Source organism: Agelaius phoeniceus, chromosome 1 (genome assembly GCF_051311805.1).
Source record: "Agelaius phoeniceus isolate bAgePho1 chromosome 1, bAgePho1.hap1, whole genome shotgun sequence".
NCBI lineage: Eukaryota > Metazoa > Chordata > Aves > Passeriformes > Icteridae > Agelaius > Agelaius phoeniceus.
This window is the reverse complement of record NC_135265.1, coordinates 11,480,759-11,497,791: the sequence shown is the minus strand read 5'-3', so window position 1 is coordinate 11,497,791 and position 17,033 is coordinate 11,480,759.

Sequence of the window (17,033 nt, the reverse complement as noted above, 5' to 3'; positions counted from 1 at the left end):
TCAGGATACCCAATCCTTTGATACACATTTGGTGGATCTCCTTTCTACCCCATTAAGTAGATCCATTCTACTGCACATTTTTTCCACAGGAGCAGGTCCAATGTTTTGACTCATTCAATCTGTGATTATTCAGGGGAAAAAAAAAAAAAGATTAAAGGAAAAGAAAATGGAGGTAGGAGAGAAGGAAGGAGAGAAGGAGGAAGCACAAGGTCCCCATTCCAGCATGACCACTTGCTGTGGCTTTCATTTTGAGCCCATCCACTCACCTTTTCCACTCTCAAGGATGAAAGCCATTTTCATCTTCCTTCTCTCTTACCCATCTCTTCTAGAGTTTTTTTGTCCCCAAAAATATAAAGGATCTTAATTCAGAGTGTTGCAACTACATGCTGCATTATGGATCATTTTGATCTTCATTTAGCCGTACCTCATTAGAGAAGCATGTTTTGTTTAAGTGGTGATGAGGTTATTCATAAGTAATTCAGTGCCACTTAGAAAAAATCAATTGTAGGAACATTAAATTTTGATTAAACATGTTAAATACAACCTGACAGTCAGCTGGTTTCCAATCTTATATGTTTTACTGCAATATTACTGTAAGTGACAGACTGAATGCAGGATTAGGTGGTAAAGAATACCTTGCATGCTTCAAGATAAAGGATAAAAGTGGGGTATTTTTCCACTAGCATTCACTCTGTAGGGATCCTCACTTATAGGACCATCTGCACTTCTGGAGATGCTGTGAGTTTGAAGTGAGTCGTGTGTGCAAGATAGCAGATTGGAGCTGTCTGGGCAAAGAAAAATCAGACACACTGGGTTTTGTGGGAATATGACACATTTTGTAGCTCCTGTAGGCCTGGGAACATCACACACTGCAACTTCTTGCACTTCATTCTCTCTAATCCTCACCTTTCTCTGATGATTTTGACGTGACTTCTGTGCCTTCCTGTCCCATAACATTGATCTTGTCCCCCTCAACACAGAAATTTCTATGTGTTCTATCCTAAACCTTTCTCACTTCACACCAGTGTTTTACCTCCCCTCTCCCATTTGCTACTGCTCTAATTCTCTGCTAACACACCCAGTCATAGTTCACAGTCCATACTTCCCCCATAGCTGATGCACAGCTCACAGTCCTGTGAGAGAGCCATCCTTAGCCCACATTTACCTGCACCCTGCTCCCACTCCTGCCCTCTGACTGTGCCCTGTTTTTGCCCTCTGACTGTGCCCTGTTTTGCTCTCCTCCCAGCCCCTTCCTCCCTCCCATGCAAGTGCCCATTTTCCCCCCTTCTTTTTTCCACTCCTTGCATTTCTGCCTGAATCCCAGGCTTCTCCTCCCCACTTCCCTCCCCAATCCTTTTCTTTGCTGTTCTTGGTCTCCAACTTAACCAAGCCTTTTATTTTTTGCCAAAGAGAAAGCTGCAGGTAATCCCTCCTGCTAGGAAGTTATGGTGAAGCTGCTGCTGGTTGCAGATCCCTGGGCTGTAGCAGGGGGTAGTGAAAATTCTCCCCAGACTACAGCACAGAGGGCTGTGCCAAAGTCACACCAAGAGAGCCTTTCAAACAGAGCTTTATGGATGGAGCACAACCATCTTTCAGCTTGTGCTGACTGATATTTATGACATTCTGAGAATCTCACAGCTGGCCTTTCCAAGTTTAGCATGTAACAACAGCACGGCATAATCCTATTAATTTAAGTGCCAGGTTTACCTCAGCTCTGTCTGGTGATGTTTCATTTCTGTTTATCTATCACAACTAACTGACTGCTGCTCAGAATGGGATGTACACATGTGACACATCTTTCTCTGGTTCCTCTGATAAGCCAGTGTGTAGCAGTCAGTTGGGCACTGGTATGAGAAGAACCTGAATTTTACTTTACAGTTGCTGCCTGTCTCTTTTGTTCTGATACATCTGTCTAAGCATAGAAAATTACGCCATAGAAGTACAGAAAATCTGATTAGATATATGACTGCTTTTTCTGGTGTCACAGATAACTACAGCAATGCAGCTATTCCATATGATAGCATTTTTACCTGTTCCAGCCTTTGGAAGGCATCAGCTACTGCTCTTCAGAACAATTCTATACTGAAGTTTCCTCTTGAATTCTATAGCAGAGAAAGCAAATGTACATGTTTTGCTGTTAGTACCTTGAGAGACTCCTCTGCCTGGATAGTGTCAGGAAAAAATATTTGATCTTGATCTTGATCCACCAAAATTAAAGAGAAAATCATAATGTTATACAAAAGACCTCGACTGGCTCATACAGAGATGGGCTGTGGTAAACACATCTCTTTGCTTCAGAATTGTGTATATTTAACACTACTGCCACTTTAAAATAAAGATGGCAAAATGACAAAACAGGTGGGATTCACAGAAAAATCACCTTCAATTAACTTTGGACTATAAAAAGCTGCAGTTCAAATACAATAACTGTGCAATAAAAGATGTTGATCATTGTATTTTCCAAGGTTTCACCTATAAAAATATGAAAGTAATTTTCAAAAGAATGGTCTCTTGCACTGATACTCAAAACTTTTATGGAACAAAAAAATTTTATTTGTATGTGAATACTGGCATATTATCAAGATAAGTGGTCTGAGGAATTCAAACTAGATTATTGTCCTTACAATGGTGTTTACATCTACCTACCAGGCTGTTTCTCTTTGGGAAATTTGAGTCCTGGTGAATGAAATATATATATTTTTCTATGTATTTCTACGATGTTCCAAGGGTTCTTAAGAATTAACTGTTTCCACTGAGTAGCAAACTTCTGAGTTTCAGAGGATCACTACAAGTTAACAAACAGCTGGAACCTGAGTGTTAAGTACTGTCCTTAAAACACAGGAGGATATGTGGGCTCATATCCTTCCCCTACTGAGCACACTCCTAGCTGACCAACTGGGTAACACTATTAATGCACTATTGCTAAGGAGGATTGCTTTTACACATGAAAAATAACTATTTTATGCAGTCACAAGTTCGAACAGATTTTTCAATTCAAGAATATGTTACTTTGGCTCCTTCCAACCTGTTTTAATGCTGACCTCCCTGGGGAGTTTCTAAATAGTTATATGATTGGCAATTTAGGAAAGCAACAGAATTTCTGGCATTCTAGAGGCAAGGCAGATGTCACAGCAGGTTCAATCATTATTACTTCAAAAAATGTTGCCAACTTTTGATGAATGACATGTCAGAGCATAGGGTCATGTCACTTTAATTTGTTTTTAAGGATAAATAAAGGGGGGCTTGGTTCTTGTCCTCTTTCTGCTGTTGTTTAAAAAGTAAGCTTCTGGTCACATGCTCTAGCCTTCAGTGTATTTCTCTTTGCCTTGGTTAAGTGATGCATAGATAAAAGCTGATTTCTTGCTTATATTCAGAAAAATGACTTAGTTCATGCAGTCCCCAGCAGAGAAGAACATCTCACAACAGAGAACAGTAGTGCTCTTCAGTGGTCTCCAATCAGCAGAGCCTTTGTGAGGGTATCCCTTTGTGTGCCACAATCGGGACACATAGATTAGTTTACAATAAACTGCAGTTTACAATAAACTGCTCCTGTATGATGAGGGGAACAGAAAGGTGCATTGCATCCATCTTCTGTTAAGAGCATAGAACTGCTATTATTCAACTCTTCTAAATATTTTCTTTTTCAATGTGCTCGACAAGTTTTTACAAGACTCCTAATTAGGAAAATATTTTCATGAATTTCTATGGGCAGTGAGTAAAAACTGAGTGATGGTTGTGAGATCTGGCTTACTGTGGATAATTTACTATTCCACTTCCAAAGACATATGTAAACTTTGTATGTTTATAATGCCAGAGAGGTTGTTTTGATATTATTATATGTTGGAATGTTGGAGAGTTTTTTTCCTAAGGCTAGACAGGCATGAAGAGGGGCATTTTAGGCTGCTGTACCAGGTGAAATAATTTCACTAGGGCTGACAAAGCCAAATAACAGAATAGCTGATTACAGAACGTGATTTTAGAATATACAAAATATGCTGGAGCAAATATCTATCTGCATTGGTATGACATCAAATAAAAATATAGTAAGATTTCTTCAGATTTATTTATAAATTGAGTATATCCCAACCTATTAAAACATATGTGGTATCGAGATATTTTGAACTAAATGTTTTTGGCAATAGCTTTTAGTTGAGTACAATTGAAATGGGATTTTATTTCCTGCTTGCTAAATTCTGAACCATTTCAAGCTTTAGAGTGAGAGACATGTTCAAATGAATATCTATGGTATAATTTCTCTGTTGCCTTTAGTTTATATTTATTACATAATGCTTAGGACAAATTCACAAATCCTTGGAAATGCATGCCTGTGGGAGCTTGACACTAATCCTTCATGTTAAAGACCACTCTCAAAGAAAGTAAATTATTACCATCAGGCTCATATTTGTATACAGTGAGGGTGAGGATGTTTACCAGCTTGTGTGAAGCCTTTGCAATGCAAGATTTTGCTCCAAACTAAGTGCAGGAACAAGGGATCCCCATATGAACATTATCAGTAAGTCACTCAGGATAGCAGAGGATTTGACTTTAGTCTATTACTTTGTATTTCCCTGTCATGTGGGTTTATAACTCATCCTTACCATACATTTCAGTCAGATTCATTGCGAAGACTTAGCTTTAATTTTTTATATTAAATTGCTATAAATTCCCATGGAAAAATTAGACTAAGCTTTAGAGAGGTGATCTGCATTTAAGAGTTCAAAACTTCTTACAATGGCCATTTAAAAATTTTATACCCTAAATTAAAAAATGTGTTGTCGAAGTTAAACTTAAGACTTGCCCTAATACAGGAAACTGCGTGAATGTTTTGTTCTTATTATGTGTGTTATGTATTATTATGTGTAGTTATGAACATATCTGTCAAGTCAGATCTCACACTAGCAACACTTTGTATTTTATGGTACAGATTTATGAGACTTTTTTTCATGTCATACTTTTATGAAGCCCTAAAGGCTTTGGAATTTAAGTTCCAGTGCTCCAGAAGTGCCTTTGTCATCTTCAGAGATTTCCAATTTGGAATAGTGCCCCATAGAAAGATGGAGGGTAGAATAAAGAGTGGTTCTGGGGTCTTCCAATTCCACTTATTTTCCTTCCATTATACTGTCCCGCTTAGGTTTTGATTTCATTTTGCATTTGATACATGAAAATGAGGTTGTCTTCTTGGGATGAGAACTCAACAGGGTATTTTTGTGATTGTCATGGAAGATGGAGGGCTGGGACCTGGACCCTGTGGATTTTCAAATCCATCTCTTTCACTGCCAAGAAAACTGCCTTTACTATTTATTCTGACCTGCCCTATTGAAGCAAAGATGCAGTGGAAAATTCAGGAAGAACCCTTAAAAGGAAAGGAAATCTACATCCCAGCAGATAAGGTAGTTCTGAGGGAGTTATGGGCTTGGTTTTTTGTGTCCAGCACTGTTTTCTCTTTGGTAAAACCCTCTGTCCATGATATAGATTGTGTAACTCAGTCTTTGGAGTCCTGTGTACCTCCTCTCTTTTGGTGAAGAGCCTTATCTTGTAGGTCTATACTTCTGTCTTCCAGCTGCCTTTTCTACAGCAGTTATGATGAGGTCTGACTCTGCTAGTGTGTGACAGACTGAGCCTGAAACATGGATGTCCCTTCACACTTCCTATCTGCATCCTTTTGAGGAACAGACATCCAGAGCCCATCACTTGGGTGTAAGCTTGTAGGTCCCAAACAAAAAACATAGATGTTGAGGGAACTTTGAGATCAAGAGGCCAGATGCAGGAAATACCTGCATCGGCATTTTCGAGATGGTGCTTATTTTTTCCTCTATGCCAACTTATGTTTTGAAGCTCAGACCAAACAGAAACTGGATAGCCAGAAGAAAACAGTTTTGAGGAGTGAAACACTGTCAAAACAAAATTTTTCTCAATTGTACTAAATTATAGTGTCATTACTGGAAACCAGCTTACCTTATTTGCCCCTTGATTTCCTTTCATTCAGAAGTGCTGTTCTGACATTACAGGCTGGCTTTAATGCACAAAAATCCTTCTAATAAATTTCAGTCTTGTTTCAGATATTGCTACTGTGCTGGAACTGCTCTTGAGAGAGTTTGTTATGAGGATCTGTTGCTTCAAGCTAACTGAGAAGCTCCTTCTTTCATTGTCTTGATTTATCAGCAGCCTTTGATGCTGTTGATGATGGGGCCCTATTACATTGCCTTCAGCACCTCCTGGGTTTTCCAGGCTCCAAGCTGCCCTGTTTCACATCTTATTTAATGGAGCCCTGTCTCTACAGTTATATACTGCAGTTCTCTTGTCATACTGATGCCTGAAGCTGGGTTGTGCAATTGGATTTTGATGGTGCAATTTGCCATGACAGCACGGCAGTGTAGTAAAATTCTCACTTTTGTTTGTTAATTTTTTATATATAACACACACCAGGTGTGCAAGAGCGATAATCATTTGAGAAATTATGCAGCTGCTTGTTTATGGATCTGTATGATAATGTGATCTGTAACAATAGTTGACACTTCCATGTAACTGACTTAGGTTCTAAGACCATATGGTGTTAAACTTGCAGGTCTTGTGTTCAGAAAAAGCTATTTTAAAACAATTTTAAAAGGTTTATTATATTACTACATTAGGTTTTTCTCCTTCTCATTACCATGCCTTGAAAGAAAGGTGTTCTTCCTGTTAACAAGCAGTGTCTGTTACATACAGACTTTCCTATTTGCATCATTCACTGATTTTAATGGGGAGCCAGTAATTTGGCAATGGAGCTTGGACATTAGAAATGTAAATGTGGAAAATGTCACAAGGTGAAAGTTTGCTCTCTGTCTCTGCTTCTTACATTCATAGGCCAGAGATACCTTTCTTTCTCTTCTGGATTTCCTGACATTCATCCATTTCATGCTGTCCTGTGCAACAGAGCAGATATACCTCCTCTCTGCTGCAGGGCTTTTTCCAAAATGACCAAAAAATACATGTGGACTCCTCCTCATGCTCCATAAGGAAGTTTCTCTGGTGTGTGAAGAACAGCCTTCATTTTTAATGCCAGCTTCAGACCTTCTTTACATATTTTTTCCCATATAAAGTCTAATCTCTAACCTAATGGGGTATTATGCCCAGGAAGCAAGATACCTACTTGTAATGACATGATAAAATTTCCTGCTGCATGGTTTTCTGATGGATTCCTACAATTTTTCTTTGCTAGTTTAAAAGCCAGTGCTTGTGGCTGTGGAAGGCTGCTTTCAGTGGACCAATGGGTACAGTATGCCTGCACTGCTAAATAAAAGTGCCAGATAATAAGCCTGAGCTCTGCATCCCAGATCACTAACTGGGTCAGTGTTAGCATTTCTGAGCTGGAGCTTGGCTGTCCACTCCTAAGCAGTTGGGAGGACTGCATGAACACAGGACCCTGGGCTCTGAAGGGATGGACACAGAGGCAGACCCAGCCACCCAGGGCCAGCCAGCCTCAGGGCCAGTGCATGGCTATAATTTATGCTTTGTTCATTTTAGACACAACTAATGAAGCTGAATCTTACTAGGAAAAAGCCTGAGGGGACAAATGGTAGCTGCTACCAGAGAAAGCCAAAGGCAGTTTAGGGTTAATAACTGGAAACTTGCTGAGTCAGACCCATTAATGGGTCTCTGCTAGAAAAAGAAATTGAACAGATTAGGGTGTATTTCTGCAGCACTGGCAATTGCATTTGGTTTTCTCTGAGCTGGAGAAGGTGTAAACAAATGACACCTACCAGCCTTCTCTGCAATGACCTCTGCATCCCTGTGGGCAGAGCTTCCACCCTGGTTCCTCACACTCAGCTGCCTAAGCCATGCTGAGCTTATTGCAAATTAGCCCAGATTTCTGGCTCTTTGGGATCCTTCTTGTATCAACCTGACCTTCAGCATGCTAGGACATTATTAACATCAGGTTTTTTTCCATATTAGAGATGCGCTTACAGGATAAAATTCAGTGAGATTTGTTAAGGTATGTAGCTCCAATGTTTTGGTTCAGCTTCATTTCTGCTGCATTATACTTTGCACTTTCCATTAGGTGAAGTGTAATTTAAAAATGTGGGAAGAAGTCCCTTTTTGAAAGCACTTGCTATCATCTTTGCATGGCCTTCACTTCCAAATGTGGTAAAGTAAGGCAATGTGGAATCCATTCATTAAATGACACATTAAGCAGCCAATGCCTTTTTTCTATATTGCCTGCAATAAAATATATTCAAAGCACTTCATATTTCATTAAAATTATCAGTGAAATGATTTTCATCTAATGTTATTTCTGCTTTTAATAAAAAGGCCCTGTAAAAGGAATAACTGAACATTTTTCCTTCCTTTCCTTCTCTTTTTACAATTATGATATTGAAAATATCCCACAAGTGAGGGAATGACCCATAAATTGAGTTATGAAGGTCATATTCTACAAAGAGCAGATATTTTTCATATATCTTTAAAGGCATAATCATTGTGTATAAGCTGGTTTAGTTCACAGTGAATCTTTAACTGTGCCCTGAACATGATATGACTGTTTACACTAGACCATGCTGACTTTGAAGTGTGTTTCAAATACCTGTATGTACTCTATTGTTGCTCTTTTTGCATGCACTGTGGCCATTTAACATTGTAACAATAGATTTTGCCAAAATTGTCAAGTTTAAAGCAGTCTTGAAAGCTTTTCCTGAAAGTCAGAGCTGTGAAAATTAGATTATTTCACTGTGATGCTGTTCATTGTTTACTGATTAGAGACTTTGAAATCAGAGAAATTATTAAATCTGAAATGGTCATGTAGGAAAAAAAGACTTCACAGACAGAAAATTACATTTCTTTTGATCTTAGGCATATTGTGAATATAGATAAATGTAAGCTTTGCTGCAGGTGTTTCAGATGGGTGTCAGATGCCCTGAAAAGCTTGAAAGTGGGAGTATAGCTCACCCAGGAGTTACAAAGAGTATCAGATCTATGGGGTTAGTGGAAATAATCTGTATTTCTAGAAACAAAGATAATTCATAGAAATGTGTTTAAAATAATCGCACAACAAATAAAAGCAATGGTTTCCATTTAAGCAGTTTTAATGTTACAAAAGGCAGTTTCAATAAGGCAGTTAGTTGTCATTCTCTCTAATTTTGAATGTTAATGTAATAAGAATAGGTCATATCATAGAAAGGAAGTTATGAGAAACTGTTTGCCCTGAAGCAGATCAACAAGGATTAATATAAAGCACGCAGGTTAATCACACAATAATGTACTACTTTTTAACAGCTTTAATATGATCTGTAATTATAAGTATCCCATCTGCAGAATTAGGAGAGAATACTCAGATAAAGATAGAAAATAAATTAAAGTTGGGTCAGGAATCAAAAAAGAAGAAGCAAGAACAGGCAATTATTTCTTTGCACTACAATTTGGAAAGTCACAGCTATATTCCATTTCATTCCTCCTGTGAGGAAAAGCAGACAATGAAGTACAAAGCTGAAGTAGAACAGAGGAATTCATGCACTGGAGAAAATCGTACAATGAGACAAATTATTTGTTGGCTTCTTTTTTAATGACCAGAAACTAAATCTTCTGTGTTGAATGGTCTTCCTGAGCTAAAAGATGATCTTCTCCATGTGTTAGGATTTAGAACAGCAGCACCCCAGGGTCAGCGAGGCTGATGAGCCCCACACTTAAGCTGCCTGGTTTGTTCTGTTTGAATGCTGTTTATCAGATTTTTTGCAGGCCACCTTAATTCCTTTCTCTTAGATCAGCCTGCTTAGCTTCTGCACCTCACATGCTGCAGGTGTCCCCTTAGAGATACCAGGGTTCCAGCCTCATCAGTGCCCTGCCGAGACCTTTATCAGCTGCAGGCAGAGAGATTTCTGATTGGATTAAAGATTGATTGTACACTAATCACAACATCTAGACAGGCAAACAGGCAGCTTGTGGTCAATGGAATCTTGTAATCAGTGCTGGGATAATAACATGCATGCAGCTGGGATTGTTGAACAGCAGGTTTCAACACACAGCCTCCACACTCAGGAAAAAAGACCATTTACACCTTAGACATCTTAGAGAAGAAATGGATAGTCAATTTGCCAGTGGGAACATTAGTTAAAAGTGTTTCCCAAGCCATTAAACCTGCTATTCTAGTAGTCTAAGTACCTTCATTTCCAAAAGCTATCTGTAAAGGTCTTCACAAAAGGTCCACAAAAATAGCAACAGCCCCACTTGGCTGCACATTTGTAACACCCTCAGAGGTGTTCAAAATCTGCCAGTTTCCAACTCTATCAGCCAAGCACTACAATGAAGTTTTACTTACCTTGGATTGACTCGATCTTCACTTTTGAGAACAGCAAATCTCCTTGAGGTGAATGTGCCCCTGTTGCCTCAGCTCATTGTGGAACGCAGCCCCTGCGTAAGCGGGCAGGTGAGATAAACAGAACCGCAGAGCAAATCATCCCTGGGGTTGATTTAAGCAGACATGTGTTCATGTGCCTCTGAAAAAGAAATCACCACACACATAAACACATCCCTCCATAAAATAGATGGTTCTGCAGCTGAGAAAGTGTGCTGGTGGCTCGCTGTTTGAGCGTGGGGAGCAGTGATGGATGAGCAGCCACTGGAGTTGTCATTTTATGCCATTAAAATCAGAGGTCTAAACGTGTTTTGACACTACTGACTGCTACTTCTCACACAGATGTTCTGTTTTGGAGGATAAAGGCTTCCTTGCTTTTTGGAAGGGGCAAGGGTGAGAAGGAAAGAATTACCTAGTTGTGTTCCTGACTGGGTTTATCACAGAACAGGTATTCAACAATTATGAGAATTAGGGGCCACTTTTGGAAAAGCCTGCTCTAAAGCAAAACAAAGCAAAAGAAAACACTTTCTTTGCCCCCACTCCCCCCCCTCCATCCGCCAAAGATTAGGAAAATTACATTTTCCTTAGGGATTCTGAAGCATTGTATAGGCTCAAACATATGAGGTGTTTCAGGATTTTCTCAGCAAACAGTAACAGGGACATGGGCAACTGGATGGCATTTCTAGAGACCCCTTTTTTCTTTCAACTGCTGTGTGTTAAACAGAGCCATGCTTCAAATTATGTGCATTTGAAAACACCAGCTAGAACTGTAAAAATTTGCCTCTGCTTTAAAACTGAACAGAACTGTATGTTGAAAAACTTCTAACAATCCATAGCATGGCTTTTCCTCACCTGCATATTTGGGAGTATCATCTGATTTTTCAAGAAATTGCGCAAGAATAGGTTTGGATGGGAGGCTGTGCAGCCTCAGCAAGTATCACTATAGTACAGTGGCAAATACACATTTGAGAACATTCACACTATCAGTGAGGAGTGGTAAAATATATTTCAGCATTTTCTCTAATATGTAAACATGTGCAGATAATGATTATCTTGTGCTCTCAGTTTGCAAGTTATAATTACAATATAGGAAAGAAGAAAGGATGCCTGAAGAAAGGCAACAGTGAATAGAATCCTAATCACAGAGGGTGGCTTCTGCCTAGTAGAAATTCAAGTAATATTTATTTCATTTTTTAAATTGAGCATTTCCTTAAAAATTTACAGTATGAATACAATTCAGAGCTAAGGGATACCCTATTTTCAATTTTTCATTATGGAATAGAAAGCTTCTAAAAATTTGTCAAAAAACTTTAACACTTTGGTTAAACTAAAGAACCATTGTTTTTTCTTTTATTTTACACATTTTTCTAGCCAGCAAATTATGAAGTTTTTTCTAAAATTAAAGAAAACAGAAAGCAACAAAACAAAGCAAGAAACAAACACCAATCCATCCTGTAGGCTTAACTAATTATTTTCAGTAAATATTGTGGAATTCAGGCTTGACAGTACATTTTGTCACAACCAGATTTTCTTTACTACAGGAAGACTGCATGCAGTGCCACCATAAATGTTGTATCATTTAAAGACTCAGGATTTTACTTTCTCTAGGTAATGTTGGGTGAATTAGACAAGTTTTGCAAATCTTAAAAAAACCTAATAGTTCTAGCAGTTAGTGTCTACATATAAACACTCTCTCCATTTTCTCTTCACCTAAAGCATTGATTAACAATGAACTAACATCCTCTTTGCTGTGCAGAATAACTTATGAAGTGGAATAGTTTGCATTTTATTTTGGAATTTTAAATGTTACTGACCAGGTAACATTTAAAATTGTAAAATAAAATGCAAACTATTCAGGAGCCCTCTTTCCCCTATCTCCATGAACAAGTGGCAACTCTGGTCAGAGCACAGTTGCTACATCACCGCTCCTGAGAGTGGACTGTGGCTTAGTGTTATCAAAGGCAACTTAATGAACTTGATGGTTGAATGACATAGTCCAACAGTACTTCTATATTTATAGTGGGACTGTGAGAAACTTGTAGTTTTTATAATGTCTGTCCATTGGGAGTGCAAGTTTTAGATCAGTACATTTTTCCTTCCTTCCATTTTCTGTGCTCATTGAAGGAGGATTGGATTAGATAACTTTTAAGGATCCCTTCCCACCCTGAATTATCTATGATTCTGTGTTTCCTTCCAAAATTGAAAGGAAGACTGTCCCTCTGAAATGCAAAATTTCTTTCATCCAGTTCCCTGCAAGGAGCTCTGCAAGGGAGAACACAACTTCCACTGGGACTAAAGGCAGATGTAGTATTTTTGGGGTCCCCCATGGCCGGAACAAAATTATGAATCTGACTCCATGTTCTCAGAATTTATTATTTTATGTTACTACATTATATTAAAGGATACTATACTAAAACTATACTAAAGAATAGAGAAAGGATACAGACAGAAGGCTAAAGGATAATAATGAGAAACTTGTGACTCCTTCCAGAATCCCGACACAGCCAGACTGTGATTGGTCATTAAGTTAAAACAATTCACATGAAATCAATCAAACAACCACCTGTTGGATAAATGATCTCCAAACTGCATTCCAAAGCAGCAAAACACAGGAGAAGCAAATTAGATCATATTGTTTTCCTTTTTCTCTGAGGCTTCTGAACTTCCCAGGAGAAGAATCCTGGGCAAGGGGATTTTTCGGAAAATATGATGGCGACAGGCAGAGACAAGTGGCATTTCCTCTCCCCACATGGTGTCCCAGGTGTAAGAGAGGATGAGGTCTTCCTTCCTCAGGACCATGGAGACAAAGGCAGAGAGTGTAGAGAGGAGATGACACCAGGAGACTCCCTGAAGAGGATGGCAGAAAAAAGACTGGTGTTAATCACATCCTCTACTTCATGAATGATGACACAACAGAACTGAAAATCCAGGAGTTACCAGTGATATTAAACCTCTGCTGAAATATTTAATGTCATACGTGCATACTATATAGAAGGGAATATATACCTAATAACATATGGAACTGCAAAAGCTTTTAATTTCACTTATTATTTTACTTTTGCTTTTGAAAAAAAAAAATCCTTGTCAGTTGTTTCATATCTGGAAGTAATCTCCAAAGTGAAAAGAGGCATTGCTTTTGAAAATTAAAATAATTGATTTTTCCTTTTGGCATTTTGAAAAGCCTGCATAAGTTTGTTCACATTCTTATTATCCATTTCTGTCTCCCTTGAATTAGCTATTATATTATATTGTTCTATTCTCTTAAATCCCAAATCCAAGCTTGAAATTAAGTTAAAATTTTTCATCCTACTTGTGATTCAAATACTGTTAGTACAACTATTGCAGACTAGTAAAATCAGGGAAAATCAGACATGTTGTCCAGTTTGTGTTCTACCCTAAAGCCATAAATATGCATGACCTTCCAAACATCTCTAAATAAGGACAGTTTCACTCTAAACTATGTAATAGCATGCATACATCTTATGTTTTCCCAGGTTGCTCCTACCAATATTAAGTTCTAATCAACCCCAATCAATTACCCAATCAATTGGGTAATTTAAAAAAAAATCTAATGAAATTCTATATAGAACATCTACATTAAAATCTCATCTCCAGAAGTAACTCTGATTGAAATCTATGTGAAATTCCTTTACACAGGGAAGGTAATGATTTAAAACAAGACCTGTCTATTTACCCTCATTTAGTTACAGATTGCCATAAAGTAATTCATGTTTAGCACTTAAACTCAAGTTTAGGGGAAGAGGGAAAGTTGGAAGTCAGCATAAGATATGAATATATGTGATAGCAATTCTGCTGCAATGATCACTGCCTTCTAATAGAGTCATTGAAGGTAAAGGTTGTCAAAAAGAGAAAGGTTTCCCATCATTTAATGTTCTGCTGATCAAATGATAAAATAATAATTTCACTCTGTTGTGAAATTGGTATGAAGTTGGAAAAAGAAGGGAAGATGTTCTTCAAAAAATAAAAAATCCATTTCACTGCTAAAGATGGAAGAGCAAAGGCTTTCAACTCAGTGGATGCTGAAAGTAAAGTGGCCTCTAACATGAACCCAGCCAGGAATAAAATTGAAGCCAATAAGGAGCTGTGTTAACAAGTCCTGAGAAATCAGGGGAAATTCCTGAAGTGATACTGAGAGTTGGACAGGATGAGTGAGTGAGCCAAGAGTCAAATCATGAAATATAAGTGGAAAAATTCTGAGTAAGGAAAGGCAGTATTAATGAAGGGACAAAAAGGGAACTTTCAAGGGTGAAATGAGGTTTGGACCTAGGGTGATATCCTACAAAGCAAAAGTCATAATATCTGCAGATTTGGATTTGAAGTGGGCTAACTGAATAAAACTCTGAATGCACTTCTGGTAAAAAAGTAGATCATACTCTGCCCTCAGATTAATATCTCTATGTAGCACAATATACTTAGTAAATGCAATGGTGAATAATTTATAGTTTCATTTCTTTCTTTTATATCTGAATGCAGTTTCCCTAAGCAAATCACCAGTGGTCATGGTTTTTTTTAATAAAGAAATTGCTAGCTTGTACACCATATGAGGAGTTTAGAAATGGTTTTGTTCCTTGGGAAGGGAAAAAAAAAGGCAAGTCCAGAGTCAGGATGTTATACATCTTATTTCAGACAGTTAATGATGCTTGATTATTCCCCACAGACCTGAGAGCAGAATAGAGTTTGGTCCAAGGAAGGCTGAGTGCAACTGGGAAAATATCTTTTATTATTATTAAGAGAATTTTCACTGGAAAGAGAGTGCGTGGGGTAGGCAGCATAGAAAAAAAAAACTTTACAGGATGCTGTTTTAAAACAAAATCAAAATATGTTGTAAAGTAAATAAATAGTAATGCCATAGGGATTTTTTGCTCTCTAGAATTGCTGGGGGTGTTGCAGACAAGAGGATCTGGTATATGGATTTGTTTCTTAGTATATTTGTTTGTTGTCTTGTTTTTAAGCTGAAAAAATTTGTTTATATCCCTTAGTTCTTCAAGGAAAACTCTTCTTCCCAAATTTTTAGAGAATGTCACAAATGGAGCTCTATAGCACAGTACAGGGATTCTAGAAGCCAAATACATTTCTTTCCAATCTCTAAACACAAATGACATTAACTTTCTATGATTTAATTTTTCTCCTGTTTTTATTGAATGTTGCTCTGTTAGCTGTAGTAATCCCAGCTGTTTTGTAATAGGGCATGTGGGGTACTAACTCAGCAATGGGGGAGATCTCACTGATGTTGAGCTGTTACATTATGAAAGATTCCTCTCGGCTAGAATACCAAACTGAAGAGCTTCTTCTTGGATTAAGTCCATTCCCACACTAGAGAAACAACTTTGAGGAATAAGTAGTTTAATTTATAGTTTAGTGATAAAATGCAGACAAGGTTTCTTTGTTTACTTAAGGAAAAAACACTCTAAGTGTTCAATGTTATAATTTTCAGTATTATCTCCTGCATTTGGAAATAAGAATAGATAACTAGGGGATTTTTAAAGATTATGGTAGTTTCTTAGTGCAGTCTGCTGTGATTGTAACTTGAGAATCCACAATTGCCAGCAATAAATATATAGAACAATTAAATGTAATAGAAAAATTTAATTATAGAGACCCAGAACATGAACTATGTAGTGCTTACTGGATTTGGACCATGATGCTTACACAGCACACATAGCTGACTAATTAATCTAGGGTTTTCCTCTTTGCTTTTTTTTTAAAGCAGTTATGACACCTAATTATGTGCCATTTCCTCTCTTCGCTGCTGTCATAAATATTGTTACTTGTCCAACAGGATGGCATGGTTGTGCCTTACTAAGCAATCTCTGACATTAATGGAGGGAATCTAAATAAATATATAGGTCGCATGGAAATAGATGTGTATGTAATCATGCAGCAAATGACAGTCTTCCTTATCAACAGCATCTTGAGATTATTGCTATGTTTCAATGAAAGAGCCAGCTTCTACTAATTTGGAATCCCAGTTTGCATGTACTCCTATTTGCCTGTATGTTTTGGTTCAAAGAACCTTCTGAGGTCAGAAAGGTTTCTTATATATTAAAATATATATCAAAGGACTGGGATCCTTAATCTTTATTATATAGAGTATATTTTAAAGGACTGGATTCTTGCAGAACTATTGCACTTGTTCCTGTGGAAAATGATGCCTCAAATCCTGTAATGTAGGAACAAGCCCTTCTGCAAAGGTATGTGCTTGTGCATAAATGCAGATAATGTTATTTATGTCTGTAGCTGGATGTGACTCAGGTGATGATCCCATGTTACATGCAACAAGCTTCTGCCTGTTCAGTCCCTGTTGGGTCCAAGTGACTGCTCAATTCCCATCAGTCCTGGACAAAGCCTCCTCCCTTCTGTGCCTTTCAAGCACTCAGCAGCAGGCACAAGGTGAAACCCTGACTCCACTTCTGCACACAGGGCACAAGAGAGCTCACACATTGAGCCACAAGGCTCCAACTGATTAGCTGTGTGAATTCCCATGTCTCCTACATGAATTCCCTTTTCTGTATCCCTTAAAACAGGAGCAACAGCCCATCAGTAAATATTGTTCCATATATGATCTTAGCCTAATCAAATACTAGGGGAAGTAAGGGGCCTTCAGTGGACTGCGATTCAGGATTGTGCTTTTGTTGTAAATGAACCACCTTGAGCTCCAGAACTGGTCTTGTTAAAAAAATCTCAAAAT